The sequence below is a fragment of the Hyla sarda genome, chromosome 4 (genome assembly GCF_029499605.1).
Source record: "Hyla sarda isolate aHylSar1 chromosome 4, aHylSar1.hap1, whole genome shotgun sequence".
Classification (NCBI taxonomy): Eukaryota; Metazoa; Chordata; class Amphibia; order Anura; family Hylidae; genus Hyla; species Hyla sarda.
The window spans coordinates 237,037,562-237,054,715 of NC_079192.1; the positions used below are offsets into that span (position 1 = coordinate 237,037,562).

At 45.8% G+C, this 17,154-nt stretch overlaps 1 long non-coding RNA gene across 1 annotated transcript in view; it reads right to left on the reverse strand.

Annotated features, from left to right (window-relative positions):
- Window positions 1–1,046: 1,046 nt before the first annotated feature.
- The window catches only part of LOC130369064 (uncharacterized), a 70,286-nt gene continuing 54,178 nt past the window's right edge, over window positions 1,047–17,154 (reverse strand). The window contains exons 2-3 of the long non-coding RNA XR_008892656.1: window positions 2,925–3,035; window positions 1,047–1,337 (exon numbers count right to left, since the gene is read on the reverse strand). This is a non-coding gene — a long non-coding RNA (uncharacterized LOC130369064). The remainder of the gene's footprint in view (window positions 1,338–2,924; window positions 3,036–17,154) is intronic.

A 17,154-nucleotide genomic window follows, 5' to 3' on the forward strand; every position in this document is an offset into this window, starting at 1 on the left:
TGCGCCTTTTTGTGAAAAGGTGCAAAAAAGGCGCAAATCCACTGAAAAGTGTCTGAAACCCCACCAGCCCAGACTTAGCTTAGCTTTTTGGTGTGAAGAGAGAAATTTCTGAAAATGTGTACCTGCACAAAATGTCTCAAATGCTCTGTGACCATTTAATAAATTTGGTGCTCCTACACATTACCAGCACACACAAAAAAGGTGTAGAAAAATGCTTCACTTACACCTACAATGATAAATGCCGACCATGATGTCCCAGAAGTGCTCAATTGGATTCATGCCTGGGGAACGGGTGGGCTGGTCCCTAGCATCAATGCCTTCCTCTTGCAGGAACTTCTGACAAACTCCAGCCACATGAGGTCTAGTATTGTCATGCATTAGGAGGAAACCAGGGCCAACCGTACCAACATATGGTTTCACAAGGGGTCTGAGGATCTCATCTAGGTACCTAATAGAATTCAGGCTACCTCTGGTAAGCACATGGAGGACTGTGCGCCCCCCCCCCCCCCCCCCCAAAGAAATGCCACACCACACCATTACTGACCCATTGCCATCCGGTCATGCTGGAGAATGTTGCAGGCAGCAGAACATTCTCCACGGCCGTCTTCCATTTGCACAACAGCATGTGAAATTGATTGTCAATCAGTGTTGCTTCCTGAGTGGACATTGTGATTTCACAGAAGTGTGATTGACTTGGTGTTACATTGTGTTGTTTAAGTGTTCCCTTAATTTTTTTCAGCAGTGTATAACAGGTTGAGAACCTAGCAGCTAGATTGACATTAGTTCTTTTGTATGGTTTTTGCATTTTCTTATTGTTTCTGAAAGTTAGCTATCTTATCACAATTGCATTGCTGTTTTATTATTGCTTATGGTGTCAGCTGAACTATTAAAAACTGATGTAAGCTAAAAGCATGTTACAAATTCCATACTTTCTCTACTTTGGCACCTATCCACAATTATAACCATATGCTGCTGTGGTGTTTTTTTTTTTTTTTACCTTAAGAAGAAGTCTACTATGAAGGATGCATGATACATTATGTCTGACTGATATTCTTTATCATCAAATACAAATAAAATTGATTGCAACAGAGGGATGTCTGCAAAGCAGCACTGTCTTGCACTGTAATTGGGCATTGTGGCACTATAATAGTACTTGATTTACTCAAAACAAATAATCCAAAACTCAATGAAAGTTTCATCACTCTGCTATTGTGTTCGTTCATTCATTCTAATCTATAAGAAAGAAGAAAATAATCTTAAGCAATGCAGGGTGTGCATCTGCTTTTAATACTGTGATTTGATGCTTCAGACGACACATTTCATATTTCTTCGGCAAGCTGTAAGAAGAAATAAGAAATTAGGTTTGGGTTTATTAACTATGACATATCTACAATTTATACATTTAGAAGTTTGGCTTTAAACTAATTATATCTGTTCCTGTTCCATTTATGGTTTCCTGAATACCGCGCATACATACAGTAATTTCAGGTATGGGAGTGCAGCAGAGGTCTGAGCAGCCAGATTCCACTGCTATAAACATGTTAGAAGTTGGATACACTTTAATTTTATGGCTGTAATGATTATGGCTTTAACCCCTTAAGGACTGAGCGATTTCACGTTTTTGCATTTTCGTTTTTTCCTCCTTGCTTTTAAAAAATCATAACCCTTTCAATTTTACACCTATAAATCTGTATTATGGCTTATTTTTTGCGCCACCAATTCTACTTTACAGTGACATTAGTCATTTTACCGAAAAATCCACAGCAAAACGGAAAAAAAATTAATTGTGCGACAAACTTGAAGAAAAAATGCCATTTTGTAAATTTTGGGGGCTTCCGTTTCTACGCAGTACATTTTTAGGTAAACATGACACCTTATCTTTATTCTGTAGGTCCATACAGTTAAAATGATACCCTACTTGTATAGGTTTGATTTTGTATTATTTCAGAAAAAAATCATAAATACATGCAGGAAAATTTATACGTTTAAAATGGTCATTTTCTGAGCCCTATAACTTTTTTATTTTTCTGTGTTCAGGGTGCTATGAGGGCTCATTTTTTGCGCCATTATCTGAAGTTTTTAGCAGTACCATTTTTGTTCTGATCAGACTTTTTGATCACTTTTTATTCAAATGCGCTATTTTGTACTTTGGAATTTTTTTGCGCGTACGCCATTGAACGTGTGGTTTAAAAAGCAGTATATTTTTATAATTCAGACATTTCTGCACGTGGTGATACCACATATGTTTATTTTTATTTACACTGTTTTATTTTGTTACTAGGAAATGCTGGGTGATATAAACTTTTAAATCAGAAGGGAATACCTGAAAGGGTTAACTTTTTTTTACACTTTTTTTTTTGCGAGCTTATAGCTCCTATAGGGACCTATGAGCTTGCAATAGCTGATTGCATACACAGATTGTTGCCTTGCCGTTGCATGGCAACAAGCTGTGTAATCGGCGGTTGATTGCTCCAGCCTGCAACTCAGGCATGGAGCAATCAATCAGAGTCGGGACACCGACGGAAGAAGGTAGGGACCTTCTTCTCTCCGGGTAGCTGATCGTGGCATCGCGATTTTATTGCGATGACCCCGATCAGCCCGACTGAGCAGCCGGGAAGCATTTACTTTCACTTTCGATGCGGCGCTCATCGGAAGGGTTAATAGTGCGTGGCCGAATGATCGCGGCCGCGCTCTATTAGCCGCGGGTCCCGGCTGTGAATAGGCGCCGGGACCATCCCGCCGGGACCCCGCGTTATAGACAGGGACCGGACTTTGTCTTAAGTCCTTAAGGGGTTAAAATGAATACATTTGTGTGCAAACAGCCATATTCATGCTGCGCTCAATTCTACTGGTGTTAAATAAAAAAGACTATATATAGTACGATTTCACCCTATGCATTGCCCATACATTTAGGGTGCACTTACAGAAAAGCGCTGCTCGTCTACGTCCTACGTCCATTGCAATATTTAACTGTATCAGTGTCTTGAGGATGCTCATACAGTTGACAAGGGCTCGAGGGGACCTTGTGTACACCCCTGGATGGGCAGATTACAAATTGTACATACATTAATTCATCATCAACACACACTGTATACATTACATACATATGCACTCACTTGCACATTGCATACATACACACAAATAGGCACATTAAATAGATACACATGTGGTAGCCCTTGGGGGGGGTGTATGGTAGTGGTGGTGTGGTATAGGTATATAAGGGGTTAATGTTAACCCTAGAAGAGTTTGTGACGCCAGGCTGAGGGCTGGTATGCTGAATCAATGTTCCGGACTATCGACGCCCTTCCCAGTAACGATAGGTGCATAAAATAACTAAAGGTCCACAAGGAGAAATTAACTTGAACTGGAACAACTTTTACTCAAGCACTTGCAATGTCCAAGTACAGTAAAAGTCTCATATAACAGTCTTGAGGTTGCTTAGTGACTGGCAGAAGTTACGGACCTTGAATTAGACATATAGTATCTGAAATTTAGGAAGAGATTTGCAGATCCGTCCGGATTTAGGGGAGTTATTAGGTCCGGTGGTACTGCAGAGTGTTTGGGAGATGATACACTCTATGTTTGTAATGGCTCAACCGTCGCCGCAAGGCTCGGGCCTAACTCACTGCGATAATTGCTGTACAGGTCTTCTCTCATCAAGAGCACAGGAGCAAGAGATGGTCGCCGCTCCCTTATATGGGCAGTGAGCGTGGCAAATCTGATTGGTTTGAACGTTTGCCACCCACCATTACATTGTGTGATGGAATTGCCTACGTCACAAGATCTATACACATTATAAAACTAAAACGAGGCTAGAGATACCAAAGTGAGACCTGGAACGCATCCAGAGTGAGGCTTGGAATGCATCACATGACCCGAAAGCCCTGCGACACCATGGAAACAAGTAATTAACCATTTATTTACATTTATACTATACTATTTACATTATCTATGCATAAATTACTAATTATACATTAGGATAGAGGCAACTAGGGGTAGACTAACTAATGGGGAACCCTAAGTCCTACGGACTCTGGCAATGGGGACCCATAAATAAATAAGTACCGTATGAAATGCGGTACTGGGACACCACACATAAATATGCACACATACTGTATATACACAAACAAATAAGAACATTTACTTTTCTTGAGTATTTTAGTTTGGTAAAAAAAAAAATAAAAAAAAAATTGGGTCCTGCTGCCTTGCAAAGTGGCCCTTTCTTTTTAACAAACAATATATTGCAGTGTGTAGAATGCTGGAGGCAAGTGACAGAGCAACAACAAGCCACTCTCTTTGTGTCTCTTGGCCCAGGCCCATGACGGCAGTACCGCCGGTTTTTAAATAAAAATAAATCTCTGTATGTGGATGGCATATTGATGCGCTTTACCTGGGACACATGTAACACTCCTTACCTTGATTGACTTTAAATACACTTCATGCTTGCACATTTTATAAACACATTTACTGGAAGCTGTATGTGGTTTTATGTGGATACTCTGACTCTTTAACATTTTTTTTTTTATGTTTTTAAAATATACAGTAGGTGTTATATAAAGCTGTTAAATTGAAAGTGCCCTGAAATACATTAATACATTAGCCCAATACTTCCCAATTGACTCATAATCTCATAACATGTGAAGAAGTATATCTGTCTGTGTATTTCAGTTTAAACATTGTGCAGAAGAATAAACCCTGTGATGTGAACAGATTTCATTGATGCCTCCCTGGTCCATAAACATCGTCTTCCAGTGACTCTGTTTGCTAAGCCCTTGTATATTTCCTCTGTTAATGGACAAAATCTGAACTGTACGGTGCTGTTCCGCACAGAACCTTTCGTTATGCAAATAGGAGCGTTGCATAAGGAAAAAATTTAGTTCTAAGTGCTTCCACATTGTACTTCAGAACTTATTCTCGGTCTTCCTTGGCTTCAATTTCACTCTCCGCATCTCGACTGGAAATCTGGCGAAGTCTAGTGTTGCTCGCGAATATTCGCAATTCGAATATTATTCGCGAATATCGCATATTCGCGAATTCGCGAATTTCGCGAATATAGCGCTATATATTCGTAATTACGAATATTCTTTTTTTTTTTTTTTTTTTTTCTTCACAGTACACATCACAGTGATCAACCCTCTCTGCTTCCAGCTTGTGTGGTGTAAAGAAGGCTGTAATACTACAGTGTGAGACTGGCGCGCGAAAATTCGCATATGCGAAAATTAGCATATACTAATTTTCGCATATGCGAATTTCCGCATACACGAATTTTCGCATGCGCGTATTTTCGCATACGCGAAAATAAAACGAGAATATAACGAATATGCGAATATTCGCGAATATATGACGAATATTCGTCCATATATTCGCGAATATTCGCGAATTCGAATATGGCCTATGCCGCTCAACACTAGCGAAGTCACACGCTGGGGACTGTTTTGCCAAAATCACTGTCTTGTGCCTAGGGCTGCAACGATTAATCGTTGTTATCGATAACATTTGATAATGGGATTCATTGTAGATGAATCCAGTTATTGAATAATTGTCCGAATCATTGCAAAGGGATGCCGGGCACCGGCATTCATGAGGCTGCAGCAGGCGGTGCGGGCATTAGGGCGCTGTGTCTGCAGGTACTGCAAATCTCACACTGACACAGCCTCTTTAAGTTAACAGTACCTGACCCCAGTCCCAGAGCCCGGGCGGATGCCGCTGGACGCGGTTGTGGCACTATTGCTGCGGGATCAGCTGCTGCTCACAGCTCAGGAGCTGCACAACGAGCTGCTGGAGACCGACATGGAGCTGTCCCGGCTCCGGGACTACTTCTCCAATCCTGGCAACTAGCAGGCATCAGTAACCCCAGCGGCAGTGGACAGCTGAGTTAGTGACCCGGTGACGTGGTGAGGCGGATGTCAGCTGGGCTGCGGATATTCCCGGTGTGGAAAGAGATAGTGGCAGATGTTTGACGTGTGTCTCTGTCATTACAGTCTGCAATAGTAAGCTTGGTGGGGCAAGTATTAGTATATAGTGTGTACTACACACACTGCTATACACATGGGGGGTATGTGCAGAGCATTGCACCCTAGTGTCTTCTGCAAACACTAGGGTGCAAATGCTCTGCACATACCCCCATGTGTATAGCAGTGTATGTACTACACACACTGCTATACACATGGGGGTAATTGCAGAGCATTGCACCCTAGTGTCTGTAGTACAGACAATATTGTGTAATGCTCTGCACATACCACTATGTGTATAGCAGTGTGTGTAGTACATACACACTGCTATACACATGGGGGTGTGTGCAGAGCATTTGCATCCGAGTGTGTGCAGAAGACACTAGGGTGCAATGCTCTGCAATTACCCCCATGTGTATAGCAGTGTGTGTAGTACACACTATATACTAATACTTGCCTAGTGTCTGTCTGTATTACTAAAGAGTCTGTACTACAGACATGGGTCGGGTGCAATGCTCTGCAGTCTGCACATACCCCCATGTGTATAGGAGTGCTATATAAAAAGAGTAAAAAAAAAAAAGTTAATGAACTGCTCCCCATAAAAATTAGCTCCCCCTTTTCCTATTGCTATACAAAAAAACTGTAAAATAATATATATATTATTTTTTTACATATTTTATACTGCCGCATGGCTAACTGTCTGAACTATTAAAATATTAGTGAATCATTAACATTTTATTTTAATAGTTCAGACAGTTGCTCATGTGGCAGTATAAAATGTACGTTGGTTTCTGTACAGGAACATTAATATTGATTTTTTTTAAATCCCAAATTGCTGCTGTTTGGTCACATCACATGCTAGAAACGTTTAATATGGCCATTGTACATAATTGTTCAAGTAGTATCAGCTGAACCCCTTTTTTTGGGCATTTTGATATTTTTTCCGATTAATCGATGAAATAATCAACAACTAATCGATTATTAAAATAATCGTTAGCTGCAGCCCTACTTGTGCCTTTCCAGTCTAAGGCTGTCTTTCCGCCTCCTTCTATGCATGGCCTGCCTCTTCCATATCAAGACTTTTCTGAAATATTCTGTGAAAAGCAGGCAGAGACTCTTCCACCACATCGTCCCTACGACTGTCCTATTGACTTATGCCTCCCCGAGGAAGAATCCATCCTTTGTCTGTTCCTGAGACTCAAGCCATGGCAAAATATATCCAAGAGAACCTCTAAAAGGGCATAATCCGAAAGTCCTCCTCTCCTGCTGGAGCTGGTTTCTTTTTTGTCGGGAAGAAGGATGGTTTTCTTTGTCCTTGTATAGACTACCAGGGACTTAACAAAATTACGATCAAAAATCGCTATCCTCTGCCTTTAATTTATGAACTTTTTGATCGTCTTCGGGGAGCCAAGATTTTCTACAAATTGGATCTTCGGGGAGCATACAACCTCATTCGGATTCGGGAAGGAGACGAATGGAAGACAGCCTTTAACACCCGTGATGGACACTGAGTATCTTGTGATGCCTTTTGGCCTCTGAAATGTTCCAGCTGTCTTTTAAGAATTTGTTAATGACATTTTTCCATGACTTGCTTTACACATGTGTCGTGGTGTAGCTTGATAATATCCTGATCTTCTCTTCCAACTTGGAGGAGCATCTTTCTCACGTCTGGCAGGTTCTCCAGCGCCTCAGAAATAATAGTCTGTATGCCAAACTTGAGAAGTGCCTATTTGAGAGATATAGTCTTCCCTTTCTTGGTTACATTGTATCTGGTAAAGGTCTTCAGATGGATCCTGGCAAGCTGTCTGCAGTGTTGGACTGGCCTAGACCTACTGGCCTATGGGCCATTCAGCGATTCTTGGGGCTTACCAATTATTATCATCAGTTTATTCCTCCTTTTACTTCTGTAGTCACTCTGATTGTGGCTTTCACGAAAAAAGCAAAACTGTAATCCTAAAAATTGGACTCTTGAGGCCAATGAGGCCTTCTCTCGACTCAAATCTGTATTCGCCTCAGCACCTGTTCTCTCTAGACCTGATTCAGAGAAACCTTTCTATTTTGAAGTGGACGCATCATCCGTAGGAGCTGGTGCCATCCTGACTCAAAAATCCTCCAAGGGCAAGACTGTTACCTGTAGTTTCTTCTTCAAGACCTTTTCGCCTGCTGAGAGGAATTACTCTATTGGAGATCGGGAACTTCTCACTATTGACCCCTTCCCGCAGAATGCCTTATATAAACGGCAGATTGTGCAAGTCCTTTGCACATTCCGCCATTTATATAAGGCATTCAGTTAACCCGGCGATGCGCAGGATCACACGGGTTAACTGGCAGAAGTCCGGCTGCTAACCCCCCCAGGACCATCTGTGGATGGTCCTGGTCAGCGATCACTGTGATTGGTCCCTGTGGACCAATCGCAGTGTCTCAGCTGACGGAGGGTGAAAGTTCAGATCCCCCGCTCTGCTCTCCCCTAGAAGTCGGGCAGAGCGGGGGAACAGGACCCAGAGAGCTGCGGGGGGAACGCGGCACATACCTGCTGGGGACCGAGGACCAGCGTCAGGCATACGTGGAGGCGGCAGGTAAGTGGAGGAGGCATCGGCGGCGTCGGCATCAGAAGCAGAAGTGAAGATGCTGTAAAGTGATCTTCACTGCTTCTTCTAGGAGTTTCAAAACTACAACTCCAAGTATGCCCAGACAGACTTTGGCTGTCCTGGAATGCTGGGAGTTGTAGTTTTGCAACATCTGGAGGGCCACAATTTGGAGACCACTGTGCAGTGGTCTCCAATCTGTGCTCTTCCAGATGTTGCAAAACTAGAACTCTCAGCATGCCCAGACAGTCCAGGAATGCTGGGAGTTGTAGTTCTGTAACATCTGGCCTTTCAGATGTTGCCAAACTACAACTCCCAGCATGCCTGGGCAGTCTGGGCCTGCTTGGAGTTGAAGTTTTGCAGCATCTGGAGGGCTACAGTTTGGACAACACTACAGAGTGGTCTCCAAACTGTTCTACTCCAGTGGTTGCAAAACTACAACTCCCAGCATGCCCTTCAGCTGTCTGGGCATGCTGGGAGTTGTAGTTTTGCAACAACTGGAGGCACACTGGTTGGGAAACATCTGTTTTCTAACTCAGTGTTTCCCAACCCGTGTGACTCCAGCTGTTGCAAAACTATAACTCCCAGCATGCACTGACAGACCATGCATGCTGGGAGTTGTAGTTTTGCAACAGCTGGGGGCACGTGTTTTGCAAGCAGTGTGCCTCCAGCTGTTGCATAACTACAACCACCAGCATGCACGGACAGCCAAAGGGCATGCTGAAAGTTGTAGTAGTATGCCTCCAGCTGTTGCATAACTACAAGTCCCAGCATGCCCTTCTGTCACTGCATGCGGATAGTTGTAGTTTTGCAACAGATGGAGGGTACATTCACACGATTGGGTTTACAGCGAGTTTTCTGCGGCAAGTTTGAGATGCAGCAAATTTTCCGCTGCAGCTCAAACTCCCAGCTGGAAACTCGCTGTGAACCCCCGCACATGTGAATGTACCCTAAAAACACTACACTACACAAAATAAAGAGTAAAACACTGCATTTACATATACCCCTACACAGTTATCTCTCCCCCCCCCCCCCCCAATAAAAATGAAAAACATCTGGTACAGCACTGTTTCCAAAACGGAGCCTACAGCTGTTGCAAAACAACAACTCCCAGTATTGCCGGACAACCACTGACTGTCCAAGCATGCTGGGAGTTTTGCAGCTGGAGGCACCCTGTTTGGGAATTACTGGTGAAGAATATCCCTATGTCCACCCTATGCAATCCCTAATTTAGGTCTCAGATGTGCATGGTGCTCTCTCACTTCAGAGCTCTGTCGTATTTCAAGGCAACAGTGTAGGGCCAAATATGGGGTATTTCCGTACTTGGGAGAAATTGCCTAACAAATTTTTGGTGGGCTTTTTCTCATTTTACCTCTTATGAAAAGGTAAAGTTGGGGTCTACTCCAGTATGTTATTGTAATTTTTTTTTTTTTACACTAACTTGCTGGTGATGCCCCATACTTTTTATTTTCAAAAGAGGTAAAAGGAAAAAAAGACCCCCAAAATTTGTAAAGCAATTTCCCCTGAGTTTGTAAATACCCCATATGTGGGTGTAAAATGCTCTGCAGAAGCACAACAAAGCTCAGGAGTGAAAGCACCATGTACATTTGAGGTGATGTGCACAGGGGTGGCTGATTGTTACAGCTTTTCTGAATTAGACCCAAAAAAAAAACACCCACATGTGACCCCATTTTGGAAAATACACCCCTCATGGAACATAACAAGGGGTATAATGAGCCTTAACACCCCCCCCCCCAGGTGTTTGAATATGTAAAATGTATATTTTTTCACTAAAATGCTGTTGTTCTACTGAGTATATAAATCCCCCATATGTGGATGTAAAGTGCTCTGCGGCACACTACAATGCTCAGAAGAGAATTAGCGCCATTGGGGTTTTGGAGAAAGAATGTGTCAGGAATTGAAGGCCATGTGTGTTTATAAAGCCCCTATCGTTCCACATGTGACCCCATTTTGGAAACTACACCCCTTACGTAATGTAATAAGAGGGGAAGTGAGCATTTCCACCCCACAGGTGTCTGACAGATTTTTGGAACAGTGGGCTGCGAAAAAGAAAAAAAATTTTTTTCGTTTGCACAACCCACTGTTCCAAAAGTCTGTCGAACACCAGTGGAGTGTAAATGCTCACTGCACCCCTTATTACATTCTGTGAGGAGTGAAGTTTCCAAAATGGGGTCACATGTGGTTGGGTCCACCGTTCTGTCACTATGGGGACTTTGCACATGGCCCCCGACTTCCATTCCAAACAAATTCTCTCTCCAAAAGCCCAATGGCGCTCCTTCTCTTCTGAGCATTGTAGTGCGCCAGCAGAACACTTTACATCCACATATGGGGTATTTCCATACTCAGAAGAAATGGGGTTACAAATTTTGGGGGGCATTTTCTCCTATAACCTCTTGTAAAAATTGTAAATTTGTGGAAAAAAAAATCGCATTTTAGTGAAAAGATTTTTTTTTTATATACACATCTGACTTTAACAAAAAGTCGTCAAACACCTGTGGGGTGTTAAGGCTCACTGTACCCCTTGTTACGTTCCCTGAGGGGTGTAGTTTCCAAAATAGTGTGTCATTTTTTTTTTTTTTTTTTTGCTGTTATGGAACCAAAGGGGCTTCCTAAATGTGACATGCCCCCCAAAAACCATTTCAGCAAAATCCCTTTGTCGCTCTTTCCCTTCTGAGCCTTCTTCTGAGCCTTCTAGTGCACCCACAGAGCACTTTACATTCACATATGAGGCATTTCCTTACTCAAGAGAAATTGGGTTACACATTTTGGGGGGCATTTTCTCCATTTATTCCTTGTTAAAATTCAAAAACTGGGTCTTCAAGAACATGTTAGTGTAAAAAATTTCGATTTTGAATTTTCTCCTTCACTTTGCTGCTATTCCTGTAAAACATCTAAAGGATTAACAAACATTCTGAATATGATTTTGTATACTTTAAGGGGTGCAGTTTTTATAATGGTGTAACTTATGGGGTATTTCTAATAAGAAGACCCCTCAAATCCACTTCAAAACTGAACTGGTCCCTGAAAAATTCCGATTTTGAAAATTTTGTGAAAAATTGCAAAATTGCTGCTGAATTTTGAAGCCCTCTGAGGTCTTCCAAAAGTAAAAACATGTCAACTTTATGATGCAAGCATAAAGTAGACATACTGTATATGTGAATCAATATAAAATGTATTTGGTATGTCTATTTTCCTTACAAGCAGAGAGCTTCAAAGTTAGAAAAATTCTACATTTTCAAGTTTTTCATGAAATTTTTTAATTTTACACCAAGAAACGACGCAAGTATCGACAAAAATTTACCACTATGATAAAGTGGAATATGTAAAGAAAAAATTATTGTAAAGCTGAGCACTCCGGTCCTGTTCCTGGACCGGAACGCTCGCAGCGTCTATCCCAGCGGGGTGCCCCGGTCGGACTCTCTGACCAGGGATACTCCGTCTCTGCTCCCGTCGGGCACGCTGTCCTCGCTGCGGGATGTCCCTGTGCGCGTCCCGCGCCCCAGCGCCACTTGCCCGTGCCCGCTCCAGCCCTCTCCTCTGCTCCCCGCTCACGTGACTCCCGGTGTGCGCGTCCCTACACTATAGGATGCGCATGCGCGCCGGCAGTTTAAGATTTAAAGGGCCAGTGCACCATTGATTGGTGCCTGGCCCAATCCGTTCATTGTCACTCCTATAAAAGTGTCCTACCCCTTCCTGCCCTTGCAGGATCTTTGTTGCCTCAGTGCCCTAGAGAAAACGTTTTTTTGTGTATATCCTTGCCTGTTGTTGCCGATCCCGTTACTAACGACTACCGCCTGAGAACCTGTGCTGCCTGCCCTGACCTTTGCTATGTCTGACTACGCCTCTGCCTGCCCCTTCTGTACTTCGCCTATCTCAGCTGCCAGTGAGGTTGAGCCACTATCGGAGGATACGACCTGGTAGTTACCGCCGCAGCAAGTCCATCCCGCTTTGCTGCGGGCTCTGGAGAAAACCAGTAACTGCTTAGAACCGATCCTCCGGTACGGTCCACACCAATCCCTCTCTGGCATAGAGGATCCACCACCATTACCGCTTCCTGATATTAGTCCAGATCCTGACAGTAAGATCCGGCCATGGATCCCGCTGAGGTGCCTTTGCCAAGTGTCGCGGACCTTTCTAAGATTGCGGCCCAGCAGTCGCAGCAGATCGCCCAGCAAGGCCAACAGCTGGCACAGTTGACCGCCATGTTGCAGCAACTACTACCTGCGCAGTAGCAGCCGCTACCGCTGCCTGCACCAACTTCACCACCGCAGCCTGCGGCCGCCTCCTCTTCTAGAGTCCGTTTGTGCATGCCGGCCAAGTACGACGGTGATCCCAAGTTGTGCAGCGGATTCCTGTCACAATGCTCTTTCCATCTTGAGATGTTGGCGGATCAGTTCCCCTCTGAACGAGCCAAGGTGGCCTTCGTTGTTATCCTGCTTTCTGGGAAGGCCCTGGCCTGGGCTACACTGCTTTGGGACCGCAACGATCCTGCCATTGCAAGTGTCCAGAGTTTCTTCCAGGAATTCCGGAGTGCCTTTGAGGAGCCAGCCCGGGCTTCCTCTGCTGAGACTGCTTTACTGAACTTGTCCCAGGGGAGCTCATCTGTGGGAGACTACGCTATTTGTTTCCGTACCCTTGCTTCAGAACTCTCCTGGAATGAGGCGCTCTGTGCTACTTTCAAGAAAGGCTTGTCCAGCGCCATAAAGGATGTCCTGGCCGCACGAGATGTGCCTTCCAACCTGAGTGACCTCATCCACTTGGCCACCAGGATTGACCTGCGTTTTGCTGAGAGACGAGAGGAACTGCTGCAGGAAAAGGGAAGTGCTCGCCCCAGACGTTTTCCTCGTCTGGCTCCTATCTTCCAGCATCCACCTCAACGCTCTACTGGGCCTCCCGCTAAGGAGGCCATGCAGGTGGATCGGTCTCGCCTGACCACGCAAGAAAGGAACCGCCGTAGAGACGAGAATCTTTTTCTAAAGGACTGTCCTCTTCGTCCACCACGTCAGGGAAATGCCCGCACCTAGTCAACGTTGGAGAGGAGTTACTAGGTGTGAATATCTCCTCTCCACGCATTACAGTATCCGTGCGGATTTCTGTATCCGCCAAGACATCCTTTGCTGCCACAGCTTTTCTGGATTCCGGTTCTGCCGGTAACTACATCGACGCCTCGTTGGTAAACAATTTCAACCTCCCTGTGGTTCGCTTGCAAAAGTCCTTCTTCATCTCCACAGTCAACGGAGAGAGACTCGACGGCAAGGTGCAGTTCCGTACGCACCCCCTCCAGATGGACATCGGAGCTCTGCATTCTGAGCGATTGGAGTTTTTTGTGTTACCCCATTGCACCTCTGAACTCCTCTTGGGTCTGCCCTGGCTCCAGCGCTATTGTCCGGATCTGGATTGGACCTCCTGAGAGATCCGAAGCTGGGGCTCGGCTTGTCTTGGCAGATGCCTCAAGCCAGTACAAGTCTGCACCAGTCGTTCCTCCTCCTCCTCCTGGTCTGCCTGAACCTTATGTGGATTTTTCGGACGTTTTTTGCAAGAAACAAGCGGAGGTGTTGCCTCCACATAGGCCATATGACTGCCCCATCGACTTGCAACCTGGTTCTTCACCACCTAGAGGAAGAATCTACCCTCTTTCTCCTCCAGAGACTCTTGCCATGTCGGAGTATATTCGGGAGAATCTGCAGAGAGGGTTTATCAGGAAATTCTCTGCCCCTGCTGGAGCAGGATTCTTCTTTGTTTCTAAAAAGGATGGCACCCTCAGACCTTGCATTGACTATCGAGGACTTAACAGCATTACTATTAAGAACCGTTACCCTCTTCCCCTGATTGCTGAACTCTTTGACCGCTTACATGGTGCCAAGTATTTTACCAAGTTGGATCTCAGGGGAGCCTATAATCTCATTCGCATCCGAGAGGGGGACGAGTGGAAGACAGCTTTTAATACCTGAGACGGTCATTTCGAGTACTTAGTCATGCCCTTTGGACTCAGTAACGCCCCAGCAGTCTTCCAGGAGTTCGTAAACATTTTCAGAGACCTGCTCTATACCTGTGTCGTAGTCTATTTGGACGACATCCTCATCTTCTCTTCTAACTTGGATCAACACCGAACTCATGTCCGCGTGGTGCTCTCCCGTCTGAGGAAGAACCGCCTTTATGCCAAATTCGAAAAGTGCTTATTCGACCGCACCAGTCTCCCCTTTTTGGGCTACGTCATCTCCGCCAAGGGGCTTCAAATGGACCCTACCAAACTCTCTGCCGTCCTGGAATGGCCTCGTCCTTCTGGCCTCAAGGCCATTCAGCGATTTGTCGGATTCGCTAATTACTATGGACAGTTTATCCCGCATTATTCCACCCTTGTGGCCCTAACCAAGAAGGGGGCGAATCCGAAATCCTGGCCTCCTCAGGGTGAGGAGGCCTTCTGCGCTCTCAAGTCTGCCTTTGCCTCGGCTCCAGTTCTGTCCAGGCCGGACCCCACAAAGCCTTTCTACCTGGAGGTAGACGCCTCCTCTGTGGGTGCTGGTGCTCTGCTCATGCAAAGGACTCCGAAAGGCAAGTCGATTACTTGTGGGTTTTTCTCTAAAACTTTCTCTCCCGCTGAGAGAAATTATTCCATTGGAGATAGAGAATTACTCGCCATCAAGTTGGCTTTGGAGGAGTGGCGGCATTTACTAGAAGGTTCTGTATATCCCGTGAACATCTACACGGATCATAAAAATCTATCATACCTTCAGTCTGCTCAGAGATTAAACCCCCGCCAAGCTCACTGGTCTCTATTTTTTGCCAGATTTAATTTCCTAATCCACTTTCGTCCAGCGAGTAAGAACTTCAGGGCTGACGCCCTCTCTCGTTCCTCTGATGTCTCAGGAGATGAGGCCAAGCCACAACACATTGTGCCGCCGGAATGTCTTGTCACCGTGGCGCCTGTAGACTTGCGCAATCTCCCGCCAGGGAAGACCTATGTTTCTCCCCGTCTTTGTCTAAAAATTCTTAAGTGGGGGCATTCTTCTCTACTCGCAGGGCATTCTGGCGTCCGAAAAACTGTACAACTTATCTCCAGAAGATATTGGTGGCCATCCTTAGAAAAGGACATCTCTGAGTTTGTGCAGTCCTGTTCTGTGTGCGCTAGAGACAAGACTCCTCGCCAGAGACCCGCCTGCTTTCTCCAGCCACTTCCAGTACCGGAGACCCCTTGGTCCCATATCGCTATGGACTTCGTTACTGATCTACCACCCTCTCACGGGAAAACAGTTATTTGGGTCGTCGTGGACAGCTTCTCTAAGATGGCGCACTTCATCCCATTGCCAGCCTTACCATCTGCGCCACAGTTGACCAAGCATTTCTTGCGACACATCTTCCAGTTACACAGCCTTCCTTAGCATATTGTCTCCGACAGAGGGGCCCAATTTGTGTCCAAATTCTGGAGGGCCCTTTGTGGACGGCTTAAAATCAAGCTGGACTTCTCTTCTTCTTACCACCCCCAAACCAACGGTCAAGTGGAGCGGGTGAATCAAATTTTGGGCGACTACCTTCGCCACTTCGTCTCCTCCCGCCAAGATGACTGGGTCGACCTCCTCCCGTGGGCGAAGTTCTTGTATAACCACAAGGACTCTTCTGCCACCAACAAGTCTCCCTTCTTCGTGGTTTACGGTTGTCATCCTCTGCCTCCTCTGCCTTTATCCTCCTCCTCCGGAGTACCTGCAGTGGACAACCTGGTGCAGGACTTTTCCTCCATCTGGCGCGAAACACGCCTCTCCCTAACACAGGCCTCATCCCGAATGAAAATCCAAGCGGACAAGAAACGTCGGTCTCCTCCTGTCCTGGTCCCTGGGGACAGAGTTTGGCTCTCCTCCAGGTACATCCGCTTCAGGGTCCCTAGATACAAGCTTGGTCCTCGCTACTTGGGACCCTACAGAGTCAAGAAAAGGATCAATCCTGTGTGTTATCAGCTTCATCTCCCTTCCTCTCTTAGAATTCCCAACTGCTTTCATGTCTCCATCCTCAAGCCTGCTGTCTTTAATCGCTTTTCCCCCCAAGAGTCTTCCTCCCACACCTGTATCCGGTACCTCTGATGTCTTCTCCGTCTGGGAGATATTGGCCTCTAAGTTGGTCAGGGGGAGAAGATTTTTTCTGGTTGACTGGTAGGGTTGCGGTCCTGAGGAGAGATCATGGGAGCCAGAGGAGAACATCTTGGACCGCAACCTCATCCTCAGGTTCCTGGGTACCAAGAGGAGGGGGAGACCAAAGGGGGGGGGGTGGTACTGTAACGCTGAGCACCTGGACCGGAGCGCTCGCAGCGTCTGTCCCAGCGGGGTGATCCGGTCGGACTCTCTGACCGGGGACACTCCGTCTCTGCTCCCGTCGGGGACGCGGTCCGCGCTGCGGGATGTCCCTGCGCGCGTCCCGCGCCCCAGCGCCACTTACCCGTGCCAGCTCCGGCCCTCTCCTCTGCTCCCCGCTCACGTGACTCCCGGCGCGCGCGTCCCTGCACTATAGGGCGTGCGTGCGCCGGCAGTTTAAGATTTAAAGGGCCAGTGGACCATTGATTGGTGCCTGGCCCAATCCGTTCATTGTCACTCCTATAAAAGTGTACTGCC